Source organism: Ailuropoda melanoleuca, chromosome 1, assembly GCF_002007445.2.
Source record: "Ailuropoda melanoleuca isolate Jingjing chromosome 1, ASM200744v2, whole genome shotgun sequence".
In the NCBI taxonomy this organism is placed as follows: domain Eukaryota; kingdom Metazoa; phylum Chordata; class Mammalia; order Carnivora; family Ursidae; genus Ailuropoda; species Ailuropoda melanoleuca.
Genome location: NC_048218.1, coordinates 44,093,683 through 44,110,087, shown reverse-complemented (window position 1 = coordinate 44,110,087; position 16,405 = coordinate 44,093,683). Strand labels below are relative to the sequence as shown.

The 16,405-nt window shown below is 43.6% G+C and overlaps 1 protein-coding gene across 2 annotated transcripts in view; it reads right to left on the bottom strand.

Annotated features, from left to right (window-relative positions):
* Nucleotides 1-15,445, bottom strand: part of ST3GAL6 (ST3 beta-galactoside alpha-2,3-sialyltransferase 6) — a 59,265-nt gene extending 43,820 nt beyond the window's left edge. For both annotated transcript variants that reach the window (XM_034657236.1, XM_002925506.4), the window contains exon 1: nucleotides 15,308-15,445. The gene's annotated coding sequence lies outside the window, so the exon portion shown is untranslated. The remainder of the gene's footprint in view (nucleotides 1-15,307) is intronic.
* Between the last annotated feature and the right edge of the window lie 960 nt (nucleotides 15,446-16,405).

The following is a 16,405-nucleotide window of genomic DNA, read 5'->3' as shown; positions in this document are numbered from 1 at the left end:
TAACCAGATGAAAGAGGGTGGAAATGAAAAACATTCCTGGCAGAGGAAAGAGCATTTGCAAAGATTCTTAGGTGAGAATGAAAACTTTACACAGAAGAATTGAGGCTGCTGATGGAGTAACGCTGGCAACAGCAACAGCTAATCTCAGCGGCATGCCTACTGCACGCATGAGCTCCCAGTCCTCCGCAGCACTGGCCCGGGCAATGTTACTCGAATTCTACAGCTAAGGCCACAGAAAGGCTTAGAGAGGTCATCTTGCCCAAGATCTCAAAGCTGGAAGGTGGCAAGCCACGGTCTCGTCTAGGGAGTCTGCTGCCTGGGTCCTAACTCTGGACCCGTAAGCTGCGAGAACTTCCCAGGAGCAGGTGAACGTGGAACTTTCCTCACGTTCCAGATTCATTCTGTCAACTTTCATTTTCCACAGAATGGCACTGTGAAATAGAGATGTATTAGAATAGCTTCAGTCTCATTTCCAGAATCTTGATAAATACACAGTTCCTGGTTGGAACCTATTTCGTTAGGAAATGTTAGAAGGAATTGTTTTTATTACAAAACGTTAATGGAAGTCCATATGTTAATATAACAAATGCCCGTGAACCCATTAACTGAGATAACCATATCTTCTCAGGGACTTCTTTAAAATGCACATTTATGTTCCCCTTCCTATCCCTGTTCCTCTTCTCCCAGGGACAGCCGTATCATGAATTTGATAGACAGCCAGTCCACTTTTTATTTGCAGGCATACATACGTACGCAAGCACACACACATTCATAAACATTATATGGCATATGATATTGTTCTAAGTAATGTTCAACATTTATATAACAAATTTATAACATTCTGAAATTTGTGTTTTTCACTCGACACTTTCGGTTTTGAGTTCCATCCATACTGATGTGATGCAGAAAGATCTGGCTCATTCTTTTCAAGTTCTGAGAATGTTCTATCGACCAAATATATCACAAAGTTATCCATTCCCTACTAGCAGACATTTAGGTTGCTTTCAGAGGATTGCTTATCTAAATGCCATTTCGGAGCCAAATCTCTCTCTTTTTTTTTTAATCTAGATAAAATATTTTACTGAGACAGTGAATCTTAGAAATTGCTAGAAATACTTCAAAATTGAAATTTCCAGGGTGCCTGGGTGGCTCAGGCGGTTAAGCGTCTGCCCTCAGCTCAGGTCATGATTTCCGGGTCCTGGGATCTCCCTCCTTCCCTCTGCCCCTCCCCACTCCTCATTCTCTCTCTTTCTCAAATAAATAAATAAAATATTTCTAAAAAATAAAATAAAATTGAAAATTTCCCTTTTAAATAGGGTTTTTCTCTAAAGAAAGAAATATTTGGTAATTCAAGTCATATACAAATACCTAGATCATTAAAATACTACAACTCTCTGAAAAGGGGAAGTTAACAGTGTTTTAAATGAGAAAGTAGATTTCTAGTTAAGTTGAATCTATATTAATCCTGTTGAAAACAAAACATACTGAAGACTGAAGAGAAAGTAGGTGCAGAAAAGAGTCTGTATCTTACAAGCACTTTCTCTTTCTGGGCAACCACACTCAGAAAAATCAGAGCATTTGAGCAAGCAGATAAAACAAACATTTCTCTGGAATGCTCTGTTCTGTGCTTTGGCCAGAAAATAATCCAAGGCACAACCACACACAAAGATAACCAAATTTTTCTTTAGAATCAAGGGATTGGCAACTGCCTGCTATGTGCCAGAGTCAATGTTTGATAAAGAAGACAATTAAACAAAGCAATAAAACGATCTTGAAGTTGTTAGGCCTATAAACAGTGTGACTGAAAACAATCATCGATTTACATTAATGGAACTTTTTAAAGGACACTGTAGCAAGTTTTACTATAAAGTGTAAACGGAAATCAACTCCACAAATCCATGAAGACCCATCTATGGGATTCCTACACCTTTAACATTGTTTCCTATAAAGAAGATTTCTGGGAAAGCCTCAAAAGGCCGATGTTTTAAAATATGGGTAACTGTTTACTAATAGCTGCATTCTTCACACTAGAAGATAACTAGTCCAGAAAATGCAAAAATGGATTCAGACCGTGTGGCCCCATTTTCACACAAGCCAAATGTCTTAGCACGTTCCATAGGCAAGTCAAGGAGATATCACTTCTAGATCCCTGGACTCCAGCCCAAGAAATCTTACTGAGCTTAGGAAAACCCTTCCAGGCTTCTGGAGGTGGCCCTGAACCCAAATGAAATTTATCCTACCAGCGGTTCAATAAAATAACGGGCCAAGAGGCAGCAGCTTCCTCATCCACTCATCTATCTGTCCATCCATCACAGATATTTATTACTCAGATATCCCATGGCACGAGATCTCACAATGTAAGGGTATCTGAGCCAAGAAAGCAAACCCATACAGTCACACATTTAAACACAGACAAACATACCAAACATAACCTTCTGCCTCATTCTAACTTCTTAGCTACAGATTCAAAGTGCACATTTTATCAGTTTTCATCGCACAATATGTGTATCGTGCAGAATACATGATTAGCCCCAAACCTACAATTTTGTTTTGCATTCCCCCTCAAAGGGCAAAATAGAAATAAATAGTATAAACAGTAGGAACCAGAAGTTGAAAGAGACTCAGCATAAGTATAAGGCATCACAAATAGACCAGAAACCAAAAGTAGGATCACTTGAACTTTTGAAACTCCCCACCACGTCTGATGATTTTTAAAAATGTCTTGAAGACCTCCCCATAGTTAGGAGCAGTAAGGAATGACTTCTGGACAGAAAGGAAGGGGTATATGCTACGGACATATGAGGCTAAGGGACAGGGTCTGTGCTAAGAGCAGTTAAGTAAGTCAAAAGCCACCGAGTCCCTAGGTTCCCAAGCAAGGCTATAAAGGAAGAGAACAGGAAGTGGCCCAAGTCTGTGGAGTCACCCTGGGGACCTCACAACAGTACAGTCCTTGTAGTTTCCCTAACACCAGAAACTCAGCCCGGAATAAAAAATAGGTAAGTTGTAAGGCAGACTAAAACTAATCCTTTGCTAAAGAAAGTACTCTGTTATCCAATATGTTTTGCATAGTTCCTTATTACTTACTAAAGCCTAATTGTTGGACTGCTTTTTGATCTGAGGGCTTTTTTATTTTCTCAAATGAGAACTGGTCTTTGATATCTCTAAGGTCAGCAAAATGAAACCTTAATTTACAGCATGCCATACTATTTGAAAATAGAGATTTCATTTAAAGAATAAAGTTTGGGTTGGTTGGTTTGTTTGTTTCCCTATCAAGGACCAGAGGAACTGGGGAAAACTGGCTGGAGGATGTGGCCCCTGTCTAGGTGTGGTAGGATGGGTGAGGACACCTCAGCAAAAGACCCAATAGACAATGATGGGAAAGCACAGAGGGCTGATGGGAAAGGCTTTGGTCTGGGGCATGTCAGGAAACCAAACTGGCTCTGTCTGAAAACACTAGTGAAGAAATAAAGAAAAAGTCATGTCACGGTAATGAACCCTCTGTCTTCCCATGGGGACATCATGGTCATGGAGCTACCAGGAAAAAGAAAGAGTGCTCTGTGAGCCAGTCCACACAGGAGCAGCTTGGGTGGGGTGCAGCCACGGCAATTCCAGTACGAAGGGACAGGTGCACTCTGGGGGACACAGAGAGGAGGGGTCAGGGCCCTCGCCCACCGCAGACCCTCTATGTTTGTTTCCCAGGGCTGCAAGCACAAAGTACCACAAATAGGGTAGCTTCTGACGACAGAAGTTTATTGTCTCATAGTTCTGGAGGCTAGAACTCCAAGGTGTCGGCAGGGCCGTGCTCCCTCTGAAACCTGTAGCGGAGAAATCCTTCCTTGCTTCTTTCTAGCTCCTGGGGGTTGCTAACACTCCTTGGCATTCCCCGGCTTATAGATGCGTCATTCTAATCCACTATCTCCATGCGGTGTTATCCCTGTGCCTCTGTCTTCACACGGATGCTTCTTACAAGGACACCAGTCATACTGGACTAGCAGCCCAAGCCACTCCAGCATGACCTCATCTCAACTAATTGCATCTGAAATGACCCTATTTGCAAATGAGGTCCCAACCTCAGGTACTGGGATTTAGGACTTCAATGTGTCTTTTTTTGAGGGCCACAATTCAACCTAGAACATTCTTCCTGACATGCCCAGTCCTCACCCTCAGCCAGAAGGACTCTGGTGCTCTAGAGCTCTTTAGAATACGTGGGTGTTAATTCAAGTTAAAGGGAAACAAACAAACAAAAAAGATTACCCTACGGTAGTGAAAGTCAGAACAGTGGTTACCTTTAAGGAGGGGAGCGGTGACACGGTGGGAGCGGTGCGCTCCTGGAGGGCAGGCAGTGCCCTAGCTCTTCTTCCAGAGGCACGTGACATGGGCGGGGGGGCTCGCTGGGAAGAAATGCAGGAAACTACACTTACACAGTTTTGTACTCCGCTGTATGTCCGATATATTTCCATGAAAACATTACTTTAAAAAAATTAGAGAAATTGGAGCTGTCCAAGAAAATAGAGGTCTTAGCAACCTAAGCAGAGCCTCAGAGAGGGGCACTGTCTGGGAGAAGCCACAACCCAAGCGTTAGCCACTTGAGCGGCCAGTTTACCTGAGATGTTCAACTCCTAGGAGCAGGTGTGTAACCAGAAATGCTCAAATAATTTACTTAAGATGAGAAGAATGCGAAGCCAAGGAATCACATATTTGAACTGGCAGATTGGAAACTCCTATATATGAGTGGTAATTAAAAATTTTGTTTGATTAGCAGAGACCCATTATAAGTCATAAGGCTACATTCCCCCCTCAACAGTGCTGGAAACATGCTAGGGCACTTTTTGCTTTGCCCTCTGTTTTCCTACCCTCCTTGCAGACCTCTCCCACACATTCCATTTTCAGGCTAATTACAGTTCAAGTAAGTTCCAGTGTTTTTTCTTTCACATCTCATTCTTCTCTGGGAATTTTAAACTCTTGTGGTTAGGGTGTTCTGGGTCCAATTGCTTAATCTCCAATCAAGAGAAATCAACACCAAAAGACAGAGTTAAAGGGCTGGACACCACTCAGACTTAGCAGAAAACATATTTTTGGAGTAAAAACACAGCATGCAATGATAGAAAATGAAGCTATGAACAGAAGCACTAGGCTTTCTAGTGTGTAAAATGTATTAAGGAGGAACCGGAAGTTTCAAGGCTCGGAAGTTGTAGCGATCCTCTTAACTCTTCTCCCTGGGTGTCTCTGTCCCACTGAAGCCCATCCCTATTCTCAATTTGCAAATAGAATCCCATGCTTCAGAAGTCTCAAATGACGTTTAATATTTCTATGTTTGAAATACTTGGATTATTAAAAATGAGAGCTCTAACATCAATTACCCATCACCATTACTAATGTTTTCATAATTTTCTCATGAAAGCAGCAAATGGAAGAGATGTATTCCATGCCACACGTAAAATCCAAATCCAGTATTAGAAACAATGTGAACCATTTGCCTATTGTAAATTGTTCATATAGACCTACATTCCCCAAGTGCATGACCTCTTAGGAGATGGCAAACATCATAGGCCATAGGTCTGAGTCTGACTGAGCTGACGCCTATGTTCTCTCCTGGGGTATCTCCTAAAATGCTTCACTTTGAACATCATGGTCTAAAAGCACTAACCTTTGCACAGTTCTTAGTCATTCTCAATACTGTTTCATGCTTCAGCACCTTTGACCACACTGTTTGCACTTTCTGGAATGTTCTCCTCACCTTCCCAACAGTCCCTGTCCCCACCATAGCGCAGAATCATCTTTTGTATTCTGCTCTTCAGGGAGGACTTCACTTTCTACCTTCACTCTGCATTCAGATGAGGACAGAGGAGAGTCTAAGAAAGAAAGCATATGTAATGCTGTTTCAAGAATAAGGATAACTATCATACTTTTTAAACCACCTAAAAAAATTCAGGCTAAAAGATGTTGAGATTTTTAGTGGGCATCTGAATAGAGCAGTTTTTACTTCTTAAATTTATTGTTTATTCTTTATTGTGAAAAACTCCTAGTGCTACTCAACCAACAGATTTTCATTCCCAATTCCACCCAAAGCCCGTATGCCTGCATGTGCGTGCATGTGGGGTTACACGCGTGTGCACACACACACACACACTGCATTCCTCCATGTGACTTTAGATCCCTAGATAATAAACAGCACAGCACCTGGCACACNGTGCATGTGGGGTTACACGCGTGTGCACACACACACACTGCATTCCTCCATGTGACTTTAGATCCCTAGATAATAAACAGCACAGCACCTGGCACACATAGGTGCCCAAACATTGGTTCCTGTTCACCAAAGAATAAAGAAATACAACAACATGAGTACATCAATAAAGTCCAAAGTGAAGCCAGGTGCTAAGATGAAACAGACTTAAGGGAAAATTAGAGCTCGATGAGGCCAAGCAGAAAGTCTTTCTGGAGAAAGTTAATTTTTAACAATTTGAGGAAGAATAGAATTGTAATAATAGCTATCATTATAGAGTTATAACAATAATAATGGCAAGTAATACAGATTAAATGGTATTTGGCAGAAACTATGCTGACCTATTTATGTGTGTTTTCTTTTATTGCAATAATGTGATATGGCCATTATGTCGAGTTTATAAACAAGGAAAGTGATGTTCAGAGTCATTAGGCAACTTGTGCAGAGTCACACAGTTATAAGCTATGAAGCTAGGAAATGAACACAGGTTATCATCTGGCCTGTGGGGGAAGTGTGGAGTGGAAGGGGAAAGGCATTAAGTATCAACAGACCATCTCAAGCGAAACCACTGGAAGGCCTGCAGTGACTACAGGTTCCAATGGGAGAATAAAATGAAAGGTAGCATCGTGAGATAACAGAAAACTTCAAAGACCAGCTAGAGAAATTCTCTGGATTTCTGAGTAGAAAAAAATTTCCATAATGAAAACCATGCTTCAAGGATGTTATCATAAAAGGTACATGGACAGGAATATTGGTGGTCACAGGTAGAGAGCTTAGGTAGAAGATTAAGAATATTATTGTATCATTTTATGGTTAGAGCAGAAAACCCCTACCCACCAAAGCTGTAAAAACATTTTTTTTTTTTTTTTTTTTTTTTTTGGCAATAGGTGGACCAGATTTGTCCTCCAAACAACTCACTGTCTGGAAACATATATAGGTACTTCATGATCAGAAAGCATGCCTCTCTCTTAATATCCTGCTTACCAAAATATCCAATTATTTCTAATTTATTTGTAGCAAAGCTGGAATCAAACAAGAGTAATTAGCTAAACCACTTTTACCTAAAATATTGGCATATACCTAAATTTGACATTTACCTAAAATATTGGCTCCAAATATCAAAAGTAATTAGAAAGAAGTGTCCTTTATCTCACAAACATCATTTACATTTACAACAGAAAGTTCTTTTAACTTTCAAGTCTATCAGTTAAATAAAATTATAAATTAATTGTTGTTTCTAAAAAGCTATTGAGTATCCTTTCACATCCTAGTTGAAGGCCTGGATTATCATCTCATTGCTCTTATCTAAATGCAACTGGATAACCCATTTTCAACTTGTTAATACAGCTATAAATTATCCATTAAAATGTCTGGGAATTTTTTTTAAAATCTCTACCTTTTTATGCTTTGGCTCCATGCTAAACATAGAGAATGTACACATTTCCTCATATTTGCCTCCTCTACCCTTTCATAAACAACTCTTATATACTAAAGGATTGCACAAGATTTTAATAAAAGCATTTAATTTTGTTTCATATATTTTCTTATGTATTAGTTTATCTTAAAAACATGTTTAATAAAAGTGGCACCTTCTGCAGTGCTTGTCTAAATATTTGCAATAAATATTTTCTAAGAAGAAAATTCCACCGTCAGGAACAAAGGACTGATAACCTCTCTGAGGACTAAAATCTGATGGGGTGGGGGGAGCAGACTCCATAGAAACAGCTCGAAAACAAGAAGGCTGTGTTTATACAGCATTATGTGTTTGTGGGACAGAAAATATAAAAGGCAAAACCTCTAAATATTTAGGATTTTAAAAATATGAATACCGAATACCTCTATTAACCGAAACGGTGCTCTGGAAGACATCATTCTCTGTGAGAAACTTTGTCACTATGAGTCTCAGCAGGAGCCCCTAACTGGCCCCTGTGACGAACCACAGCCCCTCAGCTCTTGCTCCCCAGCTCTTCTTCCCATTCCTCCCAGCTCTGGCAGTCTTGATGAAGGGAACTTTTCACCCCCTACGGCATTTATATGTATCTCATTTAACTAGGTTAAATGATTCTTATTCTTATTAGATAAGAATCTAAGAAAGTTTACAATAAGTGTTGGCACTTGAGCATGTCGCTGCCTATCAAAGTGCCTGAAACTGTGGACTTAAAGATGTACTATTAAAGAGGGAAATGACTTTATTATTCACATCTTTGGCACACACATTTATTTCCTCAGTAATATGACCACAGACCTGACCCAACTCAAATCATCATAAATTATGAATTATGAAACTGTACTGAAAGTTTACTGGGGAGCCTGGCTGGCTCAGTTGATTTAACACGCGACTCTTGCTCTTGGGGTTGTGAGTTCAAGCCCATGTGTGGCTTAGAGCTTACTTAAAAACAGAAAGAAAAGAAAAGAAAAAAGAAGAGAAAAGGAAAGGGAAAGAAAAAGGAAGGAAGAGAAAGAAAGAGGGAGCAGGAAGGGAGGAAAGAAGAAAGAAAAAAAGAAAGTTTACTGTACATGGAAACAAATTTAAGACTATCCATCTGATGACATTTACATACTGGTCTCTTTCTCATCAACACAAGTACACTATATTTTCAAAAAGAAAAAATTTTTCAAAGCCAAAAGAGTTCTAATTAACATATAAATCCACAGGGATGAATTCATCTTTCACCTGCTTTCTCCAATGGGTAGTTTTTGAGATATCAAGTTGATAATTTTAATAGTTACAACTGAACTAATATATTAACATTGTGAGTTAATCCAAGGACACTGATTGAGTCATTTGGCAAATGTTTGTTCTATCTGTAACACTGCACCAAGTACAGAAGACCAGGGGCGAAGAGGACAAGATGTAATCATTGCCTTATTAGATAGAAAGGTATTCCAGATTTTAGCCCATCAACCAGGAAAAAAAAAACAAAAACAAAAAAAAACATACAAAAAGTTTCAAGTGAGTTGTTCAAGTTATGTATGTTAGTGTCATTAAGTATTTAAGTTAATAAACAGGGCATGTGGCTAAAGAATTTCAGTAACAATTTTCTAAGGAATGTACCAAGCTCCCCCAGAGGCTAATATACCGGTGATGAGGAGCTATGCGGGAGTCAAAGGATAATGGCTAAGAGGCTGGGGACTTGTTCATTTCTGATAAACCAGTGCTAGTAGGAGACACCAGCCTGGACATAAGCCTTCATGATTTAAGTATTACTCTAAAATCATTTACAAAGACCAATAGAGGGGCGCCTGGGTGGCACAGCGGTTAAGCGTCTGCCTTCGGCTCAGGGCGTGATCCCGGCGTTGTGGGATCGAGCCCCACATCAGGCTCCTCTGATATGAGCCTGCTTCTTCCTCTCCCACTCCCCCTGCTTGTGTTCCCTCTCTCGCTGGCTGTCTCTATCTATGTCAAATAAATAAATAAAATCTTTAAAAAAAAAAAAAAGACCAATAGAAATGAAATTTCTCAAGCATGGGCTATTCCCATGACAAATATTACAAAAATCTTGCACATTTTCACTGAAACTGTACTCTTAAAAGCAAATAAACCTCCCATAACAGACTGTGTAGGCATCAGCCTGGGAGAGAAGGAGCAGGTATTCAGGAAAGGCAAGGCCTTTGGATTACTTAAATTTTGCCTCTTGTGACAATCATTGTCTTACAAAAGATATCAGTTGCAATTGATTTGCCTAACTAACATAATTTTTAGTATCTAGTTTCAGATCTCACCAGCCAACCCAAAGACTTCTTAGAAATACCTGGAGGTCCAGTCTGGAGAGAGACTGAGAAATCAGAGCTAGTGATGCAGTCTTATGCATGAAGATGAAACTAAGTGAGTACATGGATTTATTTCAGAGGGTAAGAGGTCCAGGGTCTGGGGTCCTTTGAGCCCTGCTTCTCTGCATGGATGCCTGCGCCCTGGCCTGGGGTGAGGCAGAAGAAATCACTGATGGCCAATTAACAGGCAGAAGTAAAGCTGACTGAGGGTGAATGTGTGATTACGTGTGTGTGTGTGTGTGTGTGTGTGTGTGTGTGTGTGTGACAGAGGGAGAGAGAGAAGTGGGAGGGGAGACAGGGAGAGGAAGTGAGAGACACAAACAGGAAAGCCCATGCCCAGTGGGTGAAGACTGATTTAATCTCTAGTTAAAAATCTCTGGTGGCATCCCATTCTAATGAAAACAATTCCAGCTCCTTTCCAAGACTTGAAGGCTTCGCATCAATGGTCTCCCATCTCCCTCACTGACTGCATCTCCTTCCCTTTTGCACTCCTCTCCACCTACAAGTTCTCCAAAGACCCCCAATTCATTCATGCCTCAGGGCCTTTGCAGTTGCTGTTCCCTCTTCCTAGAAAGCTTTGCCTTCTGCTTTTCACTGGACAGCCGCTTCTCATTCACATTTCAGTTCAAATACCACTTCCTCCGAGAAGCTCTCCTATTGCTCTGAAGAAGCCCCCTCTCCAGCACACCCGGAGCAGCGCTGCCTTGTATCTGAAAGATATTTCTCATTTATTCGTACCTTGTTCATTGACTCCATTCCCCACAAAGCATAAGGTCTACAAGAGCAGGAGCTCTGTCTGTTTTGTTCAACACTGCATGCCCTTCCCCCACCTCCAGTACCTAGAATATCTCCGGTTACGTAGAGGATACTCAGTAAATATTAGCTGAAACTCACTTCCCACCTTAAGGATGACTATGCAGAAAGTCACTCAAGATTTACCGAAAAACTGCTCTCTGCTCCCTTGCCACCCCTACCTTCCACCACAGTGACTGTGACCCACAGCCACACCAGCTCCAGACCCCCTTCCACAACCTGCGGCAGCTCGCGTCCTTCGCAAGCATCTCCAGCTTCCTTGCCATATCTTCTTCATCTGGAGGCTTCAGGCTCCTCATCTTCAGATCTTTCCATTCCCAACCAGATAAAAGTAGGTCAAGGTTTAAAGAATCCTTCAAAGACCAGCATTACACGCCACTAAGCACACTGTGTCTTAAGTACGAGGGCAAAAAGAATGGGGAAGAACATCTTTTCACCCAGCTTTTCAGTGTTTGTGATTAAAAAAAAAAAATTCCCAAGGGCTGGGTGCTTTCCCTCCTCTCTTTCCCAGTGGTCCAAGAAGAGGAAAGCCCCTCCCTGGTCGGTGCAGAAGGCTGACAGTAAATGGTAAGCTAGCCAACCCCCACTCCCCCACCTCCACACACCTCCCACCCCCGGTTAACAAAAAGTCTCCAAGAAGAGGAAATACGGGCATGGAACACAGACTCAGGTCCTACTGGTCCTTACTTTCTTTTGCCCTCAAACTTATCCCCAGAACCTTACCCCTTCTTAGTCTGACTGTATGGCAGCCAAGTTCCTGACCCGGTCTAAGACCCTACTGCTTATTCAGTGCTGGGAATCACCACCAGGGGAAAGAACGCCTGCTACCTCAGCAGGTGAGGGAACAGTGCTTCTGACATCCTACTGTAGAACCAGGAATACAGTTTCTTACTGACACTCTGTAATGTCCAATGCATCTACTGTATGCTATACATCAAGCTTGCTCCAAATCAAAGACATTTTTTATTGAAGTATAATTAACATACAGTGTAATAACAAGTAGATTTTTATTTTCGATCCATAAAGCGTTCACCTGGAAATTCTGGTGTGTGCTGTTATCCACCGTAGTCAGAATAAATAGGAGAGGTTCATTTAAACTGTGAGAGTAAGGATGTACCCCTGGGAAGACTTCTTCCAGGCAAGAAGGCTGAGGAGGAACTTCAGTGAAAATATATTCAGAATGAAAAGAATTTTTAGAACACAATCCGTTGGAGATAACATATCCTCCTGAATTTGGCCAGACACAGCACACCAAAGATACAGAGAAGACAGAATATACCTGACGAAAGTCGGAAGCTGTCAGAAGGAAAGAAAGACAAAGTAGGCAGACCACCTGTTCAAGAAGCCCAAACTGAGGGGTAATTCACAAAGTATATTCAGATCAGAGGATATAGACCTTGAGTGTGTGCAAGGCAAAGGTGAACGATGTGCACAGATAATGGAACAATCTGTGAGGAATGATTGCTATGCAGGTTCCTGGGATGGGGTAAGGCAGAGGGTGAGCAGACATTCATGTGATCCATTCTAAGTCACTCACACCGGGGCAATCTTAGTTTTTTTAACTATAAAATGGGGCTAATGACTCCTGTCTCATATAGCTAGGGGGAAGATTTAATAAAATAACACATGTGAACATGCTGGGGATCACAATGGGTGCCACAGGAGTTTCGTGTTTTCCTTACCTCCTTGATAAGCATCACTGGACTGCAGACTCAATAACTATCTGGTCCCCAATCCTGGATGGAATCATAATTTCCACAGAAGCCAAGGGGTAATCTGCATGGCTAGCAGAGGCTGTTTATCAGAGACCTATGGGAAACGCGGCACATTCCACCTCTCTCCTACAATATGCCACGTGATGTGGAACACAGAAGTACCTCCAACAGAAGAAAACAGCTGCCACTACGTTCTCAATGAGATAACTTGACAATTATAATTTTCTTGAGAATTATATTTTCACAAAAGACAGACTTATGTTTTGGTTTGTTTTTTGTTTTTTTTCCAACAGTATGCTTTTAATGGTATTCTTCTGCCAATTACTGTCTATTCCTTTCTGAGCCTCAAAGACTTCTACGGATTTGGGCATAAGAACAAATTGAATATTTCCAACAAATCTACTGAAACGTGGTCTCATTTTATTGCATCTGTATAAGGAGACATACAATCTGGGATTGTGACATTCAGGGACTGTGGTAAAAATATCGCTCCTGGGAAGAAGCCCCACTGAGCAAGGAATGACAATCTCCTCCTCCACGTAAACAATTAAGGAAGGCTCGCCAAGCCCAATCAGGGTAATACAATCAGTCTCTGAAAAAGTTCTCTTGCTATAAACCGAAGTTGCTATTATCTAAAGTGTCCCTGAGTAGGGGCACCTGGGTGGCTCAGTTGGTTAGGCGTCCCACTCTTGATCTCAGCTCAGGTCATGATCTCAGGGTCCAGAGATGGAGCCTGGTGTTGGGCTCTGTGTTCAGCAGGGCGTCTGCCTGAAGATTTTCTCCCTTTGCCTGTCCCCTCCTCCCCCCACTTTCTCTCTCTGAAATGAGTAAAACTTTAAAAAAATAATAAAATAAAGTGTCTCCGAGGCAACTGGCCTTATCAGCCGCTAAAGACTACAAAACAATCTGAGTGTCTTTTTTGTGTATCTGGGTGTGAAAAGCAATCCTTGCTAAGAAGAAAAGGAAGCTACACAAACCAATTTACAAATGTCAAATCAGCTTGCTTTCAAAAGGAAAATAACCTGGTATCAAAAACTAATGATGTACTGTATGTGACTAACATAACATAATAAAAATTAAAAAAAAAAAAAAAAAAAAAAAAAAAAAGGAAAATAACCCGGCAGCCTGACCAGATCTTCCCAAATACTTAACATCCCCGTGTAAATAAAAAGATTGTGCCACCATCTGCAGTTAGGAGAAGAAGTTCGAAGGCCGGAAAGTCAAACACCCACGCTAGCACAGTACAGGCAGCCATCAGAACCCTAAACATCAGTGTGAAAATGGGGAGAAGAGCCAAGGAGGGCAAGGAGTTTCTGGCCCTCCTGCAGTTCCCTTAACTATCCACATAATCATAGTACTCAGATGCATGTGACTTTTTTGAGCTTAGAATCTGCGGTTTATGTGGTTTCTGATGGCATCCACGGATGTTATTCTCATCCACTCTCCCACATACAGTTTTTAAATATTACCTTTTAATAGCAAGCACCCCCCACCCCTCTCTCCCTACCTCTTCTACTGAAGATCCCATAAGGTGTTTGGGGTTTGTTTTTAGTTTCTAGAAATCACCTACAGATTTTCTTTTAAGCCAAAATAACAGCACAGTAGAAAGAGGCTGAGATCTCCAGAGAACCCTAGAACAAGGGCATCAAAATGACAAGTTGCTAATTTTTTTATCTTGAAAACTAACCGCAGCCCAAACCCTGCGAGTTTCTCACCACCGCTCTTTCCCCAAAACTGCCTCGGTGCTTGTTTTGTTAGGTCTAGTTCTACTGTGGCGGGAAGGAAGGTTTCGTGGAAATTTTTAAAGACGAGAACCTTCCAGACCTCTAGCTCCCGTTCGCATATAGACCCTTTTACAAAACAACGGTGAACAAGGAGCCCCCACCCTTGTCGGCACGCGAGTGCCCAAGCTTCCTCTTCATTAGAGAAGAGCGGGTCCCAAAGCAGGTCCTCTCGACTCGCAGCGCCCCTCCTCCCGCCTTGGGGGTCCGAGCGCCCCGCAGCTCCTCTCCACCGCGGTGCCCGCCCCCCCAGCCCCTAAACGCGGGGGGCGAGCGCAAGCGACGCAGCCGGGACTGGGAGGGTGTGCGGAGGGACTGGGAGGGTGTGCGGAGGGGCTGCCGGTTCAGCGTGCCTCCCACCCGCGACGCTCAGCCTCAGGCTGCACAGACCCCAGGCCGCGCCAGCCAGAGTCGGGAACTCGGTCTCCCCGATCCCCAGTCACCCTCACCCGGTCAAGGCAAACCCGCGGGGAGGCCGGCGGGAGAGAGTTACCGGCCAAGGCCCAGGAGCGAAGACCGCAGACGCGTACGGGGCTCGGCGGCTGGAGGCCCGCGGCTCTCCGCCCGCCGCCGCTCGCTCCAGCCGGCTGCTGCTGCTCCCGCGGCGCCTGCCGCATCGGGCCACCGAAGCCCGAGGCCGGCGGAAACCGGAGGAAGGTGGCCCGGGTGAGGGGCGGCGCGGGCACGATTCCTTCTCCACCGACCAGGCGGAGGAGCCGCGGAAGGCGCGGCGCTCGCAGCGCCGCCCGGAGTCCGACGCGCCCGGCACCCGACGCGCCCGGCACCCGGTGCGCTGCCCTCCGCGCCCTGGTCCGGATCCCAGGCGACTGCGCCGAGCGCCTCCGGAGCAGCGGGGAAGCTCCTCCTGCTCGGCTGCTGGCGCCAGACGCGCGGTGACCACCGCCGCCCCCAAGTTCACGGAGGAAGGTGCAATGCAGAGGGAGACTGTGGGGGCTCCGCGTCCCCGGAGCAGGGAGGCCGGAGCGCAGCCGGGCCCGTACCTTTCGGGCTGGGCGGACACCAGCCGCTCGCCCTTCCCGGGCGTCCCGGACAGGAAAATCACCACGAAGGGAGGGCCGGGGAAAAGCAGCGGGTGGCTTCAGGACAAGGTAGGAGGATCGAGTTCCACAGCCAAGAAGACACTCCCATGCCGCCTTGGTTTGTTTGGAAAGCTGCAGGGGCGAAAGTGTGGGGTGGCCAGGGTACTCCCCCTCCCCGCCGGACTGGCGGGCAGCAGAAGTAAACACATTTGCTTGGCGCACCGGGGACTTCTGTGACACCGAGTGAGGCAGGCGGCTTGGTCCCTCGCAGAAAGGGGGGGGGGGTGTTCTGAGCTCCGGAATTCCTGGGCTCCGCCTTCCAAGGACAAATGTGTTAGTGCTTTTTGTCTTTTGGAGAAGAAGAACGAAGATGGGACGTGCATTTTCTTTCTTGTTAAAGTAGCTCTCTTGAGAAAAGCATAAATTAATAAAGTCCTCATACTTGGGTGGCTCTGAATACTTTTTATATTTCAGTGTTTGTGAAATAATTCATTGTCTAACAACATTCAACTAATAGCTCCAGCGTTTGCACGTGAGCATCGTAATCACATGCCATCAAATGACCCCAGAGGGAAGAGCCACAGACTTGGGTATAATTCAAAGCGGCAATGTGTCACGGCCCTGAAACAAAGTCCTTCATCTGTGATGGACTTTCTGGTATTTGTGTTAATTCTAACAACAGCCCTAGGAGACAGCACTTGTTATTTTCCCGGTTTTACTAACCAAAAAACTGAGAGCGTTCAGAAAATGCCTATCTTTTTCCTTTTCTACAAATTGCCTTTGTCGCCCACACAAATTTTGAAACTTTAAAGGTGGCTCCTGAGACCTCAGAGTAGTGAATGATGTCTAGGGAATTTGCCCATCTGGGTCAATTATCCTTGAGGTTGCTTTGCTCTTTTAGTTTCTCATTATCCTTCTCTTGTTCATGATCTTCAGAATTAAACCACTATTACATCTCATCCACTCAGTCCTTCTTTGGATCTTTGGATCTGCAAAGTCATGTGCTAAGGGGAGAGGTCATCAGCTATTCTTAGGTGCCGTTTGTGCTGCTTTATAGGA